Source organism: Sturnus vulgaris, chromosome 14 (assembly GCF_052056855.1).
Source record: "Sturnus vulgaris isolate bStuVul1 chromosome 14, bStuVul1.hap1, whole genome shotgun sequence".
NCBI classification, from domain to species: Eukaryota; Metazoa; Chordata; class Aves; order Passeriformes; family Sturnidae; genus Sturnus; species Sturnus vulgaris.
Window position 1 is genome coordinate 7,251,850 of NC_142256.1, and position 19,922 is coordinate 7,271,771.

Below are 19,922 nucleotides of genomic sequence, written 5' to 3' on the forward strand. Positions count from 1 at the left end.
ATTAAAAGATGTGCCTGGTAAGAGCTGGAAAGATTCATCATATGTGATATTTGACGTTGTTGTTGCCATCTCAGGCAGGAAAAAGAGATTTTAAATGAGGTAAAGCTACAATTATAAGCTCATTAGAATTTTAATTTCTTTCCAGATCAATAGTAATGGACACATAAACCTTGGAATTTTTTATCTTCTTTTTCCACCTGGAACAAACTGTGAGGGGAGGTGTGAACTTAGAAAACTTCCTTCCAATAAAAGATTTTCTGATGGATAGAGAGGTAAAAACAAGTTGGGAGGCTTTGGCTCTGCTGCTTCTTCCTTTAGCTGCAGACCTGCTCACAAAAGTGAAGGCATGAGGAGGTCAAACTCCCAAATCTGCCTGGAGAAACACATGGACTCCACTGGTTATTGCTTGGGAGGAGAAAACTCACAGTGGTGTCACAGTGGTGTCCAGAAATGGAAAGGACAGATAAAAAAAAAAGGTAGAAATATGGTTTTGTGCAGAAAGATTTTACATTATTTGGTACATGGATGCTGTGACCTGTGTATCAAGGAGCTGTGTGTCCATTCTTGATAGATAAAAGCATTTTAACCCTGTGGTCAGACCCAACATATTTACCTATTTCATGCAGCAATAAATTAAACTCAGTGTGTAGCCTGAGTGCACACATCAGTATAGAACAGAATGATTTCATGATTTATACCTCTCCTCTTTCTGTGTTTGAACATGGATTTGCTTTTCCTTTGGAGTTTTTTGTGGTTTTTTTGGTGTTTTTTTGTTTTTTTTTTTTTTTTTTTTTGGTTGGGTTTTTTTTGTTTGTTTTGGGTTTTTTTTTTTGTTGGGTTTTTTGTTTGTTTGGTTGGGGTTTTTGGGTTTTGTTTTGGTTTGGTTTTGTTTGTTTTTTTTTCCTTGGGGGGGGGGTTGTTTGTTTTTTTTCTTTTAAAATTTTTTTAGGAGAAAAGTTGACAGCTTTTTACCATTACTGAGGGGCTGCTTGATTTGAAGAAACACTCAGCGTGTGAAACAGTGAATCACTCCCAGGAAGTTGTTGTTGTTCATTCAACCCAGGCACAGATGCAGCTGATTCCAGGTGTTTAAGGAAGGAGGCCATGGAGGTTGTTGGTGTTGTTGGTGTGACATGAGGTTGTTTGCAGTGATTTATGTTGTTCCCTCTGGCCCCAGGATCCAAGAAAACCTCTGCAGGTACAGTGGAACTGCAGTGTCATGAAACCAAGTGTTTCTGCTTGGGGGATGTTGTGAAATGTTATAGCAAGGCTGCTGTGAAAATCTGTGCAGCTCTGACTAAGCAAGAGGCAGAAAGTGCCTCAAAGATGGAATTTATTTATTTATTTATTGTTAAATTTCCATTCCCTTGGTTTTCGTTGTTGGGGTTTTTTAATCTGCTGCAGCTGTGCATTGCTCACATAAATGTGTCCTTTGAGAGATGTGTCCCAATGCCTCTCCTCTCTGTATTTTTTTGTGTCTGAGGTATTTGGTACAGCACTGCAATCTCACTGCTCCCCTCCAGAGGGGCTGTGCTGTGTGGGATAACTGGGAATAACTCCAGAATTCAGTGTCCAAAGCAGGGCTCTGGAATGGGATCCTGAGCTCTTGGTATTTTCAGGTTAATGTGCATGAGTTTACCTCTCTCTCTGATTGGATTGCTTTTGATAAGAAGGCTGTTGGCATAATTTTACTGGTTTGTTTGAATTTTCATGAATTGGATTTTGTTTCAAGGCAGACTCTTTAGAAAGTCATCTTGTTTGGAATTTTCCTAGTTTAGACTGTGGACTGGGAGTTAGGCAAGGTGTCTTTCTACTAAACTTCTTGTCGTGGTTCAAAAACTTTGTTTCTTATTTAATTCCTTGACTTTGTAATTTTTTCCTTTCCCAAACCATTCATCTGTGGCAGGTCCCTATTTTTCTTTTATCACAGCTGTGAATTCAACTTCTCTACTGCTGTGTCTGTACTTTAGAACTGGAAGTGGTGTCACCACAGGTCTGGGAAGGTGAAATGTGCAAAGACAACACCTTGGGTACTGTTTAAGAAACACTATTGTGTGTTGAACATAAACACCATTTATTTTTCACAGAATGCTTAGAAAAGAGAAGGACTGGGGAAATGGAGAACACAGAGAGAGAGAGATGTTAAAAATGAAGTGAATGTTGTTTCGGTTCTTGAATGCCAAACCTTTGAAAATACAAAAACCAGAATGGGCTCCAGAATGGTGATTCTGCACAGCAACTCAGTCTGATTCCACTGCCAGGGTTCTGGTGACATTTAAATCAAATCATTTACAGAATCAGATTTGGTTACCATTCAGGAAACGCCAGTAGGAGCATATGACACCTAGGAGAATTGAGCAGGCCACAGGGTTACCTGCAGTAATGTTTATTCAAGTAGATATTCTGTGTATTCAAGCTTTCTGAAGTTTCTCTTTTTGTTTGTGTAATTGACCTAATCCAGTGTTGCTGGTACTTCACTCGTGCCCTCCTCTGAAGAGCTGTTAATGGTTGTGCTTTTTAATATAAGCCTAAAAGGCCAGAGAGACTCTGAATTTCATCTTGTCTGAAAATAGTATGTGAATTTTCCCCAGTAAATCCTATTTCTACTGAGGCCAGTGGAACTTTTCCATGGACTTAATGGCATTACATTTTTCACCCTTAATCTGTGCAGGTGACAAATAGACCATAGCTTAAACATCATATGACACCCTTCCAAAGTCATCAGGATGCCTCTGAAACATCATATCCACAATTTCATACTCTCCATTGTACACTGGCCTCCTAGGAACTTGGACTAATAGTCACAAAGATTCAGCAGCAAAAGAAATTATCCCTGCCTGTAATGATTATTTGTGATCCAACCTCCTTTCTGCACTGAATTCACAGAATTTCCCAGGTCCGTTTCCACTGCACATGTCACAGACCCAAGGCTTGTTTTTCCTTTTGTTAGTGAGATCCACAAATCAGTATTCTAGAGGGGGGGAATATAATTCAGAAACGTTTTTCAGTTAACAATATTTGCTTTCTCTCCAAGACCATCTCCCTCAAGCTGTTGGCAATGCTTGGGGAGATGCAGCCCAGGATGGGGTTTGCTTTCTGCATTATTCAGGACAGTCAACATAGCACAGTAACTTCTTAGATAACATCCCTAATCTTTTCCAACTCCAGCATCCAGATAATATTTCCTGGCTTTCCCACCAGCCACAATCCGTGTGTTCTTGCTGCACAGGGTATTTTGCATGAAATATAACGTGTGAACCTCCTCAATAACAATATCTCACCAGGATAAATAAATGCCAAAGGCAGCTTTTTATTGCAGTCATTGAGATGCCTGGGGTGATAGGTTGCCTTTCTTCCCTTCTGATGATGTCCATGACTCCAGCAACTTTATATTTTAATGACAGTGCCGAGTGCTTTTCTTTTAGTCGGTAAATACACTGAACAAATTGCACAGAGCAACAAGGGATATATTGGTTAAAACGTGGAAACACCTCCAGAAATGGCTCAGAATGAAATGGCAAAATATTTATCACCGTGTCTGGAGCACTTCAGTGCATTGTTTGTGTGAGAAGATGCATTGCTATCGATAATCTTTTTTTGCTTATTTGAGCATTTTAAATTGAAAAGTGGGTGATAATGCTCAAATCAGTTTGTAAAACCAAACCCCCGTGCTGGATGTGCACAGTAGGAAAATCTGTCAGCCTTGCAAGGCCCTTTGTGCTGTCTTTGTTATCAAGCAGTGAAACACTGCAAAGCTAACCCATAAATAATTGTCTTTGTTATTGCAAGGATGGCCACTGGATCAACAGTTGTGCAATAATCTCCTCATTTGGCAATAAATAGCCTCATTTATCATTAGCTTAACAGTTTAAAAATTATGCTGACTAAATGGAAATATGCAAATTGATGTTATAGCTAAATAAAGAAAGTTTGGCAAAAATCAGTTTGATGCTGGCTGCTCATGTGATTTCTACAACTGTCACATGAATTATCACTCTGATATGCAGTAATATGACCATATAAATGATTTCTCTGAGATTTATAGCAAACCTAATCTGTGTTCCTCTTGTAATTCATGGAGAGGAACAATCACATTTGCTCTGCCTGAGAAGAGGGAAAATTTGCATCTGCATTGACTCTGCCTTTTAGAGTTTATTACTCCCTTTCGTGTATTCTTTGTGCCTGTAATACTAAGCTGCAGGAGGATCAAATTTAGCAAAAAAAAAAAAAAAATTGAAATAGCTGTGCTATGTGTTTTCTTTGGAGGGTGTTTCTAGATGAAAGAACATTAGGAAAGGACACACAGGCTTGAAATTTAATGACTATACTTAACTATATTGGAAATAAGTATAGATTCCAACCCCAAATCGGTGTAATGCCTATAGTTCCTACATGGCACATTATATAAAGACATAAAAGGCAGTCTGTACTCTTCTTTTATTTTAGAAGCAAATTGTACCATATAAATTGCATAACAAGCTGCCTAGATGAATGTTCCAGGCTCTCTTTAAGCCTGTAAATAAATGGTGTGTTCCTGGGAGATATGCAAAGTGCTGCTGTCACTTTTTTCTTATGTAATGTTCTGAGTGCTGCAAGGAAATTTGTTCCTACCAGAATTCTTGAATACCTGAAACAGAGTCAGGGCTTGGAATCTGGTTTGCTCTCTAAGGTTATTTCAAATGCTGGCACCTGTAGTCCTCTCATGCTTGAGATAGAGCTTGTGTCTGAATTTAAATCAAGCTGTGCTAATGTATATTCAGATTCTATTTATTTGGTTTCTTCCCCACTTGGTAAAGTTCTTGCAAGACCCTGCAGATTTTTTGTCACCTTGCAGAGAGACAATAATGTACCTTTATGTCACTTTTAAACAGACAAATTGGTAATAATCAAGTGCTGGATAATTTTAAATTAGTGGAGGAATGATTTTAGTTTTATTTGCAGAGAACTCTGTTTGCTATGCTATTTGAAAAGTTTGGTCTGAAATGTGTAACTTCACAGGATCCTGTAATGAAGCTGTTATTTTTAATTCCTTTTTTTTTTTTTTTTTTAACTTCTTGTTGAAAATTGCCATATTTTATGTGGGCTTTTCTTTATTGTAACTATACTTACTATACATTGAGATGTAAGAGAAGGAGACTTTTAATTCTTTATTCTTTTCTACCACTTCAAATAAAATAAAGTAGTGCTTCTTACACTTAAAATTGAGATATGGCCCCATCACCTTTATGGGAGACAAGACCAGGGGCCATCTGTCGGGGCAGATTTTTTTTTCTTTAAGTTACCATACATGAGTTATGGAGAAATAATACCCGAATAGATATTTTATTGATCACTTTGATGCCCAAGCTCTCTCTGGGTGACTGCTGAAATTCCATGCTTTCAGACTCTCCTGTAGATAGTGCTAACTTGAAGATTTAGCTCGTGGGTTTTAGTTTAGAGCAGGTATGACACTGTTTATCCTTAGCTGGCCACTTATGTACTGATCATATTTTCAGTTTTATGGCATATCTGACTGCTGTGTAGCTGCTGGGATATGCCCACAAAACCCAAGCAACACAAAGAACAGTTGTTATTCAATAACATATTTCACAATCCTCCTGCAAATTGTTCCCACAGCAGAAATTCAGCAGCTGAAGTTCTCACTAAGGCCACAGAGAGCAAGTTCTGGCCTGGCAGTGGATATTTTTGCTGTGAAGTTCACCTATTCATCATTCCTGTGTTATTTTCACTATTCATTCATGCCAGCCTTGTGCCATTTCCAGAAATCCAGTTTCATGCACACAGCTCCCAGATGGAAACTTCACCCAGCCCAAGAGGAGCTGCAGGAAAGGAGAAGGGGATGAGCCCACCAGGCTTGCAGAGGGGTCAGAGTGGGGCTGTCTCACATTTACATCACATCAAGATATCTTAGAGAACTTCTAGACACAGTTTTGACTTCTCTTTTAGCTTCCCTTTTGGCTATTTTTTTTTCTTTTTTTGTATTTGTGCAAGGGCAAGTGAAAAGAAATTGTTCTTTTTGTCAGAGTGTGAGATTGGAATGTGTCATTTTGCAGGGTGTAAACGCCTATAGCTGGAGAGGCACCAACTTCTGAGCAAGTCTTTTACAATGTAGTGAGCTCTGAAATCGTGTGAGGCGGTTATAATTAGTCTTTACTGAAAATTTTTGGTGATATTTAAAGGGCAAATCCCATTAAAGTGTTCAGAGAAAAGATTTGAAACATAAGGTACTGGAAACACATTCCAGCTAGAAAAGAACGAGACAGCTGCAAGGAGCCACATTTTCTAAAATCCCTCTGCACATATTTATGGAGTCTCACATTCAGCACCATCAAACTTGCAGCAGCCACAGAAAGAGAGGAAATAATTTATGGTGCCCTGGTCACCTGTATAACCTCATGTCACACTGCCATTCCTCCTCATCCAGGTGAATCTTGCAGAGTTGCCATTAAAACTGATTTTTTTTTCCCACAGAGGTCCAGCTTTCATGCCCACTGTTGTCCCAAGGCCAGTTAATCTGTTTGTGATGAGGAGTACATTAAAATATCCTGAGTGTGAGAGGCACCTGAACACCTTTGTGTTGCCTGTTCCTGACAGGATTTCTCTGCAGGTGTCCCGATTTCCAGGATGATCTATCCCTGTGCAGAGCAGTGCAGAACGTGAGCTCAGGCACACAAATCCTTTCTGCCTCCACAAGAGGTGATGTCTTGGTGTCCTTTCAGGAAGGATGCTGAAACCACTGCAAGAAAGGAGTTCTGAAACAGTTCCTGTTTTCTCTGACCTTAATGCTACAAGGACACTTGCTTTGTTCCAGTCTTTTAGGAAGATGAAATACCTGGAAATCCCATTTTTTTTTTTATTTTTATTTTTTTACTCCAGTTCCTTCTTCAGTTCACCTTATTAATATGGTGAAATGGCTGTACTTGGAGAACAGGGAGCAGATTTAAAAAGGGGAAGATGAAATATCAAAAAAAGCAGGTTCTCTTGGTTTTCTTATGAAAAAAACCCTAAACAAACAAAGGAACAGAACCCCCCCAAACTACCACAGCATAATTGTGATGGTAAATTATTAAGATCATTTCATTATCTTCATTCATTACATCCCAAAAGTAAGGCAATGGGAACAGCAAAATCCAAACAGCTTAAAATGAAAATCAGAATGTTATTGCAAATCATGGGACTGTGAAGAGAAAAAATTACTACAGAGGCAATAAACTCTGTTATTGTTTGTGCTGTAAGAGCTGCCTCTAATTTCTTGGGCTAACAAACAATCCTATCTAATTACAGAAACATTCTTCTTGATTAGGGTTGGCTGGTCCTTGCTTGCATCTCGCTGTGTTTCATGAAGAGAGGAGCTGGGAGTTCTTGATTGTGTGACAGTCTTGGACAACTGTTGCTGCCAATTTGCATTTCAAAACCCACAAATCCAAAATGCACTTCAGCAACTTCTATTTGTTACCCTTGCAGGGCTTTAAATATCTTACTGCACACCTGTGGGGAAAGCCTGGCAAGGCAAAGAGGATGGAGGAAAATTGTGGTGTTTCCCAGGAAAATATAACCAAAAGCATCTCCTCTTTAACTGAAAATCTCTCAGAGAGGAAGTCTCAAAACAAATGTTAGGTTAGCGTGGAAGGAATGAAGAGCTGTCTCTTTGTTGCATTAAAAACATCTTTTTTCCTCACATAAAATAACTGGATTGATAATAACTTGCTGAGATTTAAACTGTACTGTAAACTCAACCATTATATACTCCATGCTCATGTGATAGTTAATTGAGGAAAAATAGGAAATATATCATGATAAAAGAGTCTTTTATAACTTACCTTGATTTTCTTTTCCTCATCTAGATGAGTTTGGCCATTAATTAAACCCCAGTCTAACGATCCAGTTTTACTGAATGCTTCAGAAATGGTCTTGCTCATTCAATAAACATTTTTCTCCTCGAAAGGGATTTCAAACCTGATCTAAGTCTGCTCCTGTTTAAAGAGTAAGGAATTTTCAAAAGATCAATGATGTTTTACATAGAAAGGCAAAGGTTTTTCTAAAGCTAGCCCTGTTAAATGGGACCTGTTAGAAACTTTCCAGCTAGCAGTATTTTTGTCTTTGGGAAAGAATATCTCATCATCCTTGGATGAAATAAAACTCTGATCTTGCCCATGTAACTCTTGCTGCCTGCCACGAAAAGAGCAATCACCTCATGGAAAAGCACAGCATTAATATCTGGATTATTTACCTGCACTTTCAGTTCAGCTCACAGCTCCTAGTACAGGTTTAGGTAGGTAACTGTGTCAGTTCCACATAAAATTGGGTATGTCTCCTCTCATTGGAAATATTGTGAAAATTGTGCTTTTGGGTTCTGAGTCAAGATGATGGATAACACTTTTTGTTCAACTTAGAAACATAGCTGATAAAAAAGAACGAGTAAAAGTCCCTCATGCTGCTGAAATACTGCCTTTTGCAGCACACTGCTCTTCTGCTAAAGCCAGATTTTATATTTGTCAATAAGTTTTATTCAGTGTAAGAACGTGTGCCTGCTGTTAGGTTTGTGTGAAGAGATGCACACGTGCAATGTTTATTTACATAAAGTGTATTTTTACTTTTACTTTATACCAGTTTTGAGTCTAATATTTTGTGTGTGCCTCGATGAAATTACATCTTGTTACATGATTATATTTAAAATCAGTTTTGTAGTCAGTCTAAGAACTTTCTTCCTTGCTTCTATAGTAAAGGAAATACTGAGAGGAAGTTCTTTAATAAATAACCATCAGTACTTGACTATTCTGAGTCTTCCCTCAAGAAACAGAACAAATCACTTATTTGGGGTATCCCTGTACAGAATCCTGGCATCGTTAAGGTTGGGAAAAACCTCCAAGATAATTGAGTCCAGCCATAGCTGGACCATATTTAAACTTCCCAGATTTAGGCCAACTTCCAAAACTTCATTCACAGTCACTGGGAAGATGTTTATATTAAAAAAACAAAACAAAAAAAAACAAACAACCCTAAAGCACAGACACTAAACCCCCTCAGAACCACAGAAATTCCCACAATAAGAGGATCCAATTTGTGTGTTTTGGAGAAGCCAGATTCCTTGTCATGCAGCTGATCCAGGTTTCCCTCTGGAAGCATTCACCCTCCAATGAGAATTTTAGGAGCCTGTATTTCTAAGTTTGATGTTTTCCAGGTACCATTAAGGTTAAAAGTGCCTTTTCCATTTAATTTTATTCCTTCATGATGATGTGATCACTTCTGTAGTTTCCTGTTTGTGACAAGCAGTGAATATTTACTGCAGAGGGGGATTTTGAGGGTGTGTATGGAGAATTGGGAAGTTATGGAGCCAGTAAGAATGTCCAGCTTGGAGGGAAGTTTTCCTCTCTTCCTATCAATAAAAGGCATCTCTAGGTAATGATGAACAGGGGAAAAATATAAAATGTAACAAGATAATGATGAAGAGAAGGAGTGTGATGAGTAAAATAGACCAAAGTAGTAAAAAAACTGGAGTTTTGGATATTTTAAGGCATTGATTTTTCAGTAAGGAGTAAAGGATGAGAGACATTCTCCATTCCTGGGATTGAGGCAGGATTGAACCGAATCTGTGGCAGCATGGGTGTAGTTCAGGTAATGTTCCAGAAATGAAAAGCAACTGCTCCCTGTAGAAAGGAAAACGGGGGCTGACACACACACACACAGAGATCCCATAAAATACAGCCTGAATAAGTGGGTTTATGTCAAATTTGCTGCCTGTGCTGTAGATGCAGGTGGCAGGCAGGAAGCTGCTGCTCTGAGAGGGGATCAGAGGGGAAGTTCTGCCGGGGGATGAAGAGCTCTGTGTAAAACCTGCTCTAAAACCGGGGCTGTGACTGGATTGTCAAACAGGCAAAGCACAGGAACGTCAGCCTGGAGCAGGGAGAGCAGCTAATAAGAGCAGTTGCACTTAAAAATGAAAATGGCTGCAGATAAAGCAGAGAGGAGAATGGAATCCAAGGAGAGAGTCAGCTGGAAGCCCATGGGGAAATGTGGCAGAATAATGAACAAAGAAAAAGAGAATAAGGAAAAGGGGAAGAAAAAAAAAATCACAGTAAGACAAAAAGCTTAAGAAAAGAGAGACAATGGAGATACTGAAGACATCTTACAGACTGTGACAAGACACCAGGACAGCCTGTGTCCTGAAAAGGAGCTGTCTCCTACAGCTTGAAACTGAGAAAAAAGGGTTTTCAACCTTCACAGAATTATACATTAGAATACTAGTTATGAGAGAGCAGAGAACTTTACCCGATTTGTTAGGTCAAAAATAATGCAATCTGAGTCAAATTCTTTCTCCCAGTTGGATTGTATTTCTTGAAAACAGATAGAAAATAAATTATTCCTAGTATGAATAGACTCAGTGCTGTACTAGATTAACTGAAAGGAATCCTCTTGATTCCACAGTATGGGCATTGAGAAGGGCATTTTTTTTTTCCCTTGCACTTGGCTCAGAATGCAAAAAAATCTTAAAATTTAAACACCTTTGTGAAAACCTATTGGAAAGCTCCTGTGGGAGCTGCCTTTCTTCTTTTTCTTATCATTTTTTTTTCTCTCAAATTAACTCAAATTTTTTAAAAAAGAAAAAGAAAGCACCCTTCAGTTAGTTCCTTTCTCTACCTCATCGTTTTCTGGTGTTTTTCTTTTTAATGCTCTCAGAGTTTCCTCCTTGGAAAGGCTATGGGGAGTTTACTTTATTTGACATAATTATTTATGAGTAACTCAGTCTACAAAATATATGTAGAGGACCATCAGCAGTCTGTCATTTTGCATCTGGAGCAAAGCTCCTCATACTCCCTAAAGTATAAGAGTCCAAATTCATCCTTGGACTGAGGGTTGATGCATTAAACAACAGCACAGAATCAGTCTGAGTCATTTGTTGTGATATTCCTGTAAAATATTCGGGATCTTCACTGGAGGCAATTATACAGCACCAAAAATTTGGTGCCTGGAGAGAAAAAGTGAATCAGCTGCTTGAACTTAAATCTCACTAAAAACCTTGGGTTTGGCTCCCTCCTCTTTCCAAATGCCCACTGAAACTCTCCTCAGATGTTCATCACACAGAATCAGCATCGTGATGTCCCTGAATTCTTCTGGAATTCACTCCAGTGTCCCCTGGGTGGGAGCAGGGTGAGCTGACAGCAGTGATATCCCAAATCTGAGCGGGGATATCACAAATTGGATCAGTGAGATCCCAAATCTGATCGGGGACATCCCAAATCTGAGCGGGGATACCCCAAATCTGAGCGGGGACATCCCAAATCTGAGCGGGGATACCCCAAATCTGAGCGGGGACATCCCAAATCTGAGCGGGGATACCCCAAATCTGAGCAATGTGAGCCCTGAGCAGGTCAGTGAGCTCCAGGCACTGCTGGGCAGGGATGTTTGGAGTGCTGCAGGTTCCAGGGGAGATGTTAGTGCCTCCCGACCCTGCCAAATTAGCCTCTGCATTTTGAGCAGGTCAGTGCCTGCCATTAGTGCATCAGGGATTCACAGCATTCAGATTTTCTCCAAGTTTTTGTGCTGCCCTTGTGAAGATCACAAGGCACACCAAGAGGTGCATTGTGTGCACAATGAACAGAGCAAGTATTAACTTTGTGCTTTTACATCCAGTCTTGAACAGAGGAAAAAAAATGGTGCTGGAGGTCAAAGGGATTTGAGTCAGGTGGAATGGCAGTGTCTAGAGAAAGGGAAATATTTTGTTCCCTCAGTCATTTGAAAAAAGAATCTGAAGAAAGTGCCTGCAGGCTAAAGCATAATCTTTTCTGTTCTGTTTCAAACGAGAGAAAAATGGGAAATAGCAGGTAACAAAGTGAAAGTTAGACTCTAAACAGTCCACCAGGTTCTTATTTTAATTATAGGTCTATGTTCTCATGAAAGCTGTAACAAAATGAGACAGCACAGAGATCTCAGAGCTGTACAGATGGGGTTTGTCATTATCTGTGCCATGTCTGGGTTGTGAGGTCCCTACTACAAAGAGACTTTTACAATGTTTTATTTAAAGTGACACATCATAGAATCTTAGAATGCTTTGGAAGGGACATTAATGATCATTTACTTTCAACCCCCTTTCCTGCTCAAGTTCTTGTCTTACTAATTTGAGTGTTTCAGCAATTGGTGATTGTCACCAGATTTTCTGTAGGAGAGGAACTCAGGGAACAGCAGCAGAGGAGACTTAACTGGCTAAAAATGTCTTGACTTCTTTAGGTACCAGTTGCTAAATATTGTTAATTACATTTATAAAATGATTAGGCAGTGTAATAGCCTTCTTTCTCAAAATGAGTCATTTTTATTTTCTTTACTTTTATTTTTCTTTGCTTCACTCTCACATAAATTTACAAATCCAGATGATGGTAACATGTATTAATCTGAGATCTCTTCAGCTGCACAGCAGCAACTGTTTGGCATGTCCTGTTATCAGGGTGAGATCTCTGAAAAAAGAAACTGGAAGATCTTAGCATCTTTGCAAAGATTCCAAACACTGAGGATTCCTTTTTAAACAAATAAGCATAGAAGTGCCAAACTACTATGAGAATATGCAGTGTATTCTAATAGTCAGTTTTTATTTTTTAAATTTTATTTAATTTTCAGTGTTTGTTCCTGGTCCCATTTCATTCTTGTCTTTCATTCTCCTCTAAGCTGCTACTTCCTTGTTTTCAGTTTGCCCACTCTTGCTTTTGCAGTATCTCTTCCTGAATATTTTCAGTATAAATCTAGCTTGAACAAAGACTAGAAATGAAAATGTTCATTTTATCCTAGGACAGATCTTTTTCTCTGTTGGATGCTTTCATTTGACTTACCACCCCCTGAAGTTTTAATGCGTTTTGACAATTACTTTAATTCCACTCTAAAAAAAAAAAAAAAAAAAAAAAGAAGAAGAAACATTATTTCACTGTGATTGACAGTGGAAACTTTGCAGTTCATTTCATAACTGCAGCTAATTAGTCAGTCATTCCAGTGAGCTTCAGTTAGATGGCAGAACTCAGAGCTTCTCTCTGAGCTTCTCAGTCATGAGGGCAGGACAACAATGTCTCATTTGCCAAGGACTGCAAAATGAAAGCTTTCACTTTGGCATGGTCTATGAAGAAAAAAAAAAAAACCTGGACCTTTACAATCAGCCCCATGTTTTAATGCTGGATCACCTCTGGAGCTGCTCTCAAGCTGTGCTTTGGCCACAGCAGGGAAGCGTTTGATTAACTACCAACAAGAAAGAATGCACTGAACAATGAGACATCAAAGGCAGCAGCCTCCTGACAGCACTTATTGAGCAGTGATTAATGAGTGACATCAATGAAGAATGTATCACCTCCAGTATATTTAAGAAGGCTAATAAGTATCGTGAGGTGAAGTTCAAAAGAGTCATTAATTGGTAAAAATAAAGAGCAACAACTTTAAAATATGTTGAAAATTTCACATTTGGGCTGGTTTAAAGATCAACAGTATAGGGTGACATAGCTGATACTTACATTTCAACTTTCTTTGTTAATGAAAGATCTTCTGGGATTAGTTTAATTGGGGGGGAAGATTTATGTTGATTTCAATAAGCTTTGCAATTGGAAACTCCCATGCTTTAATAATAAACACTCCTTATTTACTGCTCTTAGTTTTCATGGTAGCTAATTGCTGCTGAATTTTCAGTGACAATACTGAAGAACATAAGGAAGAGCAGCAATATTACAAACATCAGCCATGTGAGATAAGGTGAGAGGCAATTGAGCATTATTAGCAATTCAGAAATGTTTTTGTGCCTTTGGTTTCTGTCACCTACAGCTAATGGCTCAAATAACACATTTCATTGCAATCAGGTGCAATGCTCACACCAGAGCTGGCCTTCTAGTTTGCTTTTGCTTCTCTCAAGCATTGCAAAATCCCACTTCAGACTGCTTGAATTGAGATGATGGCATCGTCATGAGGTCAGAAGCTCAAAAACTGTGAGTGAGGTTTGTGCTGCTGCTTCCAGCCTGTGCACCTCTCTGCTGACAGAATTCTGTCAGCTGGAGAAGAGAGGGCTCCAAGGAGACCTTGGAGCATCATCCAGAGCCTTAAAGGGTTCCAGGAGAGCTGGAGAGGGACTTTGGACAAAGGTGTGGAGAGGCAGGAGAAGGGGCTGTCAGCAGTGGGTTAGGTGGGATATTGGGAAGAAATCCTTCCCTGTGAGGGTAAAGAGTGCCCAGAGCAGCTGTGGCTGCCCCTGGATCCCTGGAAGTGTCCAAGGCCAGGTTGGACAGAGCTTGGAGCCACCTGGGATAGTGGAGGATGTCCCTGCCCATGGCAGGGGAGTGGAATGAGAGAATCTTCAAGGTCACTTCCATCCCAGGCCATTCCCTGATTCTGTGCTCTGCCATGAATAAAAATGTGCTCTCCACGTGGCTTCCTGCTCTGATTGCAGACTGTGCCTTCTCCATCCAGCAGGAGGGGGCCAGGGCAGAGCCTCACACACTGGTGTGCTCCTGGTGGGATTCCGGGCTCTGAGTTGAACACAAGTTGCCTTTTCCAGGGAGGAAGAGCTGGTAACACGCTGGGATCAAAGGCTGTGGGACCCACCCAAGCAATAGCAGGAGGCACAGAGGTTCCACTCAGCCCTCAGCAATTCCTTGGAGCTGAACAAGTCACCCGGGCACAGCTGGAGGGGAGCACAGGCAGCACTGCTCTCACTAAAAGAGGCCACTGGAAACTCTCTGCTCCCCTCTGCAGCAGCACAAAAATGAGGGCAGTCCCTGGGATTAGGAGAGATCAGATCCAGCTCCCTCCTCTGCCTACAGGGATTGTTAAATCTCTCAGAAGAGTCCTAATTAGAGTGCTATGAAGTATTCTATGGAAGAATGCTCCTGGTTGCTCCTGATGTTATTGCACTTGGCATTAAATAATTAAATCTTTGCTGGAGAAAAGATGCGAGGGTAAAGCAGGGGGATGGGGGTGGAGGGGGAGAGAGAGTGCACCAACATGACTTTTAAACAAAATGTGTGAGAAATTCAGACTTGTATTCTCATTCCTATCAATTCAACCCCACTTCACACAGTCACTTAAGGAAGGAACATGTATCACCCTATCCCAAATCTACTAGACAATTACATCTACTTTTAATTAAATGTTGGGAGAAATTGGGGAGATTCAGAGGGTCTGTTGGTGCACTTGCTGGTAGCACTTCTTCCCTGCACAGAAATGCATTTGTGTCCCTGAGCAGCTGGGCCTGGAGATAAATCCTTTCAGCAGGGCACAGATTTATGTGTGTGATCTTGGTGCCTCTGGAGTGAAAGTTTAGCATGTGCTAAGGCAGATGGATGGCTGCAGTGGTTAATTTGGTCAGGAAGCTGTGGCACAAGTTTGTGTGAGAGCCCCTCGGTCTCTGCCATGAGGCCACTGTGTTGCTTTATTATTTTGGGACACGGCAACAGATGGGAAAGGGCTGCTCTGTTTAATGTCAGTTATGTTTGTGAGTGAATAGCCCGTGCAGTTCTACTGATACAGCTGCTAAAACCATTAAATTGTGATGTCCAGGGGGCAGGGGAGAAGTTCTGCTGTGAGGGAGATTTTTTTTTTTCTGATTTTAAAGCTGTGTAAAAATATATTTGTGTGTGTGTCTACATGTACAGATACTAGAAAGGTGTGCCTGGTAAATGATTTCTCTGGTGACAATCCTTTAATTTTTTCTGTGGTCTTTGCAGGTGATGTCCTAAGTATATATGGTTTTCAGAAACTATATTGAGGCAGCAATGACCATGCTAATTAATTGTTATTTCTGGGCTTTTTGTAATGCTTTAATAAGACAAAGTTATACCTGAAGTTAATAATTTTCTGTGTGAGACTTGACTATGTAATCTAGTAATAGGAAGTTCTCTTGTATCATTCCAAGATAGCAAAGTTCTACATTTATCAAAAGTTCTGGGGCTTGAGAAAAGAGACATCTCTTCTTGAGACTTGCAGCATTGCCTCAGTCAGGCTAAAAGCCATGTTTCACTGCTTTTAAACCTAGAAAAAGGGAGTTATAATTAGTAATGTTCACTAAAGGCTTTCAAAGACTTTACAGTCTGAGGATGCTTCGAGGGTCAGGGAGGGCAAGGTCAGAGTTTCCAGCATTATGATCCCATTAGTGCAGAGCACTTAAGTTAATCTGTGCTGTGCTAAGACTAAGTTAACCCCAGAGCTCAGAAATGGAGCCAGGAGTGCAACAGGCAGGGCTTGAGAGCTGCTGCAGCCTCAGAGAATGCATCCCTGGAATCAGGAAGGGAACGTGCTGTAAGCACTCCTGGTTGTGCTGTTCATGGCTAAATATCCAAAATACAAACCTGCCCTCTCCTACTAAACGACCTGGCTTGGGTCTCTCTGGAAATCAAAGTCTCTGCATCTTGCTAGACTTACAGATTTATGTTTCAACATAATAATGCTCTTAATTTGGTGTACACTCTTTGATCCCTCATTACCCAAAGAAGGATTTATTTTGGTAATGAAGGAAACTATCTCTTTATACCAATTTATTTTTTATTCCTCTGACTGAAAAGCATGTTGTAAGTGCACAATAGAAATTTTGTATTTTGATACGAAGTGACTGCTCCAAAGGAAAGTTATTAAACTTCCATTAATCTGAATTCTGGCAAAACCTTTGGTGCCTTGTGATGATATTCTGTCTGCAGCTGTGTTGTAGAGACCAGATGGCAAAGCTTTACACTTTTGCACACTCTTTAACTGAGATGCTGCATGAAATTAAACTACAGTTACATTATAAAGAGCAGGAAGCTTCCAAACTTGAAGAAAAAATGAGTTCAAATGCTGTTGATGAGTCCTTTCCAGTCTCAGTATTGCAAACTATCTTCACTTTGAGACATTTGTAGTGTGGCAAAAAGGGATTGTTCGGATGCAGCTGGCATTTGTCACTCAGTGTGGTCACTGCAGAATTCCCTGTCTTTGGGATTTCACTGTTGTGACTCTTGAGAAGGCTTGCATCCCATGCTCATCACATTGTTCTTCCCTCTCTGCTTCCTTCTAATTATTCATTGCCATTTTTTAATTGAACAGCAGGATCTTTACATCATTGATCATTCTTTTTTCTTACATCATAGCTTGATCGGCAATAGTTAAAAAAAAATGGGGAAAAGACTTTATAAGGGAATTTGGTAAGCAAAGTCAAGATCGAAAATATTTCCTCCTTCCTGTTTACTCCTCAGATTAAAGCACTGAGCTCAGTTAATAAGCCAGTGACATGTGTGAAGTTCAGCTGAGCTGAGTTTTGCTATAGCCAGGAGATTATCAGACAGCAGCAGATTTTCAGTGCCATGGCAGTGTTTGGGTGAGCCATGGAATGGAGTGTGTCAGTCCCTGCTCTGCTCCCCTCCTGTGTGGGGGGCTCTCAGAGCAGATCTGGGGCTGTAAATCTGCCAAACTCTGCCTCTGTGGTTCTGGACTCTGCAGCCATCTAAGCACCTTCTCCTCTCAACCACCTCCAGACTTATTTCTGCTTATTTCAAGAATTTATTACTCTGACCGATTTTCTTTCTATTACTTTTTTTCTATTGCTGCTTATTTCTGAAAGCTTTTTCAAAGTGTAGGGATTTCACCTCAGCTAAAAGTGGCTGGGGCTTGCACAAAAGTGTCTGCTCTCACCTAAATATGATTTATAATGCGGGTATATCTACATAAGGGCACCACATGAAGGCAAAATTACACTTAATGCTGCATGAAAATTATCATTTTGTCTTCATTTTATCCATTTATCCTGCATAAGTAGTTTCATGACAACTTTTGAGAAGGCCAGCTCTCAGGAAAGCTACAGGTGTTTGCTGGAGAAGTAATGACACATAAATCACTTCTCCTGCTTCTGCAACCATTTCTTTGTCTCTCCAAGTTCAAGGCTCTGCTTTTTCTGCTTGTGTGGTGAGGTGCACCAGCTGAAGCTGGGATTTGTTGACAAAATCTGTAAGGAAACTGATTTTGCTCAGGACAAAAGACATCAACAATTGAATCCAGTTTCCCATCATTTCTCTGAGGTCTTCTGGTCTGTGGTTCTGTCACAGTGCAGGATTTCTGGTTTTGGCAAAAGAAGCACATTCTTCATTTTATTGCTGGTTATAATTTCCTCTGTTATCAGTATAGGACATTATTTTCTTGTCTGTTCTGCTGCTCTCTGATGCTTCCACATCCACATTTCTATTCACACTTCATCCACATCCATCTTCATACTTCTGTCTTTCAGAGGGCACTTCAGCAATGAGCAAATTAAATTGCATTAACATATTAGCATTGTTAAATTAATTCTATACCAGCCCTGAAATACCCCCAGAGTCATAAAAATTGCCCTCCAGGATACAGGAAAACAAACTGAGCTGGATATGTCCCTCTCCCCAACCAGACTGGGGAGTTTTGCTTCTCCTTTCCTTCTGCTGTTGCTATTTTCCATCTGAATATTAAAATCCCAGCTGTAGGTGTTTTGGGTTTTTGTTTTTTGGGGTTTTTTGGGGGTTTTTTTGTTTTTTTTTGGTTTGTTTTTTTTTTTTTTTGTTTGTTTTTGGGGTTTTTTTGTTTGTTTGTTTTTGTTTTTGTTGTTGTTTTCTGTTTTTTGTTGTTGTTTGTTTGTTTGGGGGTTTTGTTTGTTTGTTTTTAAATTTTTTTTTTTTTTTTTTTTTTTTTTAATGTTTATGATGAGGACTTCTGGAATATATGGAAACTATTTAGAAGGACACATTTATCCAAGTGGTAACTAACAGGCAGTGCATGAGTTCAGCCTCCTTCATTGTTACTTCATTTACCCACGACATTCCCAAGCTTGCTGCAGTATCTGTGAGGAAGGAAACAAACTTAATTGCAAAGTCAATGTTAAATGAATTTATAAGTCATGCACACTTTGCACAAGTATCTTCTTCCATGAACTTGAATTGTCATGTTAACTTAGTTTTCTCCTAAAGGGCTTTGAGAGTGATAATCTCATTTTCTCATCTAGTTTCACATGTAACAGAGATGAGGAACTACTGGCCTTGAGCATAAAATCCTTCAAATGTATAATGGTATTTTAGGAATCTCAAAATATAGTGAACTCCATGGTTTTTTTTAAAAAAATACACTTGAAATGAATACCTGAAAAATATGCTGCATAATGAAATGAGATATGAAGTGATTGCCTTGAGAATAACTTATAAAGATGATTTTTGCCCTTCAACTCCTGCTCTTTACTGAGCATTTCTCTCACATATGAGTTTCCAAGTGGATTTCAGTGCCAGTAAATAATGAGTCTTTGAAATGGCTAGAAGTCAAGAAACTTCTTCTCCCAGGAATAAAGAGCACTTTTTTTACACAGTCCCCTCCACCCTGCAGCCTTATTCTGGGAGCAAGCTGCAGCTCCAGTGGCTGACCCACCCCAATTAGAATGGGCAATCAGTCGTGAGCCTGCCTGAGTGCCCGGGGGGAGGATGTGCTCCTTCCTCGGATGAAGAAGAGAGAACCAAATAGAAAAATTCCAGTTTTTCATTTCACCGTGGTAAGAGCAGAAGCGGAGTGGCAGGTGCTGCTGGCTCAGGTGCACAGGCACAGAGACAGGAATGGGTTCAGCACACTCAGGGGTGTTTGCTGCTGCTCTGCTCACTCCTCTGGGAAGGCACAGGGGCTTGGGGGGATGTCAGGGCTCAGGAGGGGCAGATCCACATTTTCCTGAGCAGATCCTGGGAATGAGAGGCTGTGCAAACACGGAGTGCAGAGGGCAGCTGCAGGTAAGGAGGGAGGAGTTATCCTGGCACACAGGATTCTGTTCCAGCAGTGTTTGTTTGCCTGTTTCAGTGCAACTTTTTGCTGGAAACTCAGAAAAGTCATTGTGTAAGGGCAGAAAATCCAGTCTGAGCATCAGCTCTGCTGGAAACAAAGCTGGCTCTCATCAGGAAATGTGAAAACTGAGATCTCCATTCTCAAAAATGCTTAAAGCT

The 19,922-nt window shown here is 40.1% G+C and overlaps 1 long non-coding RNA gene across 1 annotated transcript in view; it reads left to right on the forward strand.

Moving 5' to 3' along the window:
• The first annotated feature begins 899 nt into the window (after positions 1-899).
• LOC148222134 (uncharacterized) overlaps positions 900-19,922 on the forward strand; it is a 50,892-nt gene continuing 31,869 nt past the window's right edge. The window contains exon 1 of the long non-coding RNA XR_015806672.1: positions 900-1,198. This is a non-coding gene — a long non-coding RNA (uncharacterized LOC148222134). The remainder of the gene's footprint in view (positions 1,199-19,922) is intronic.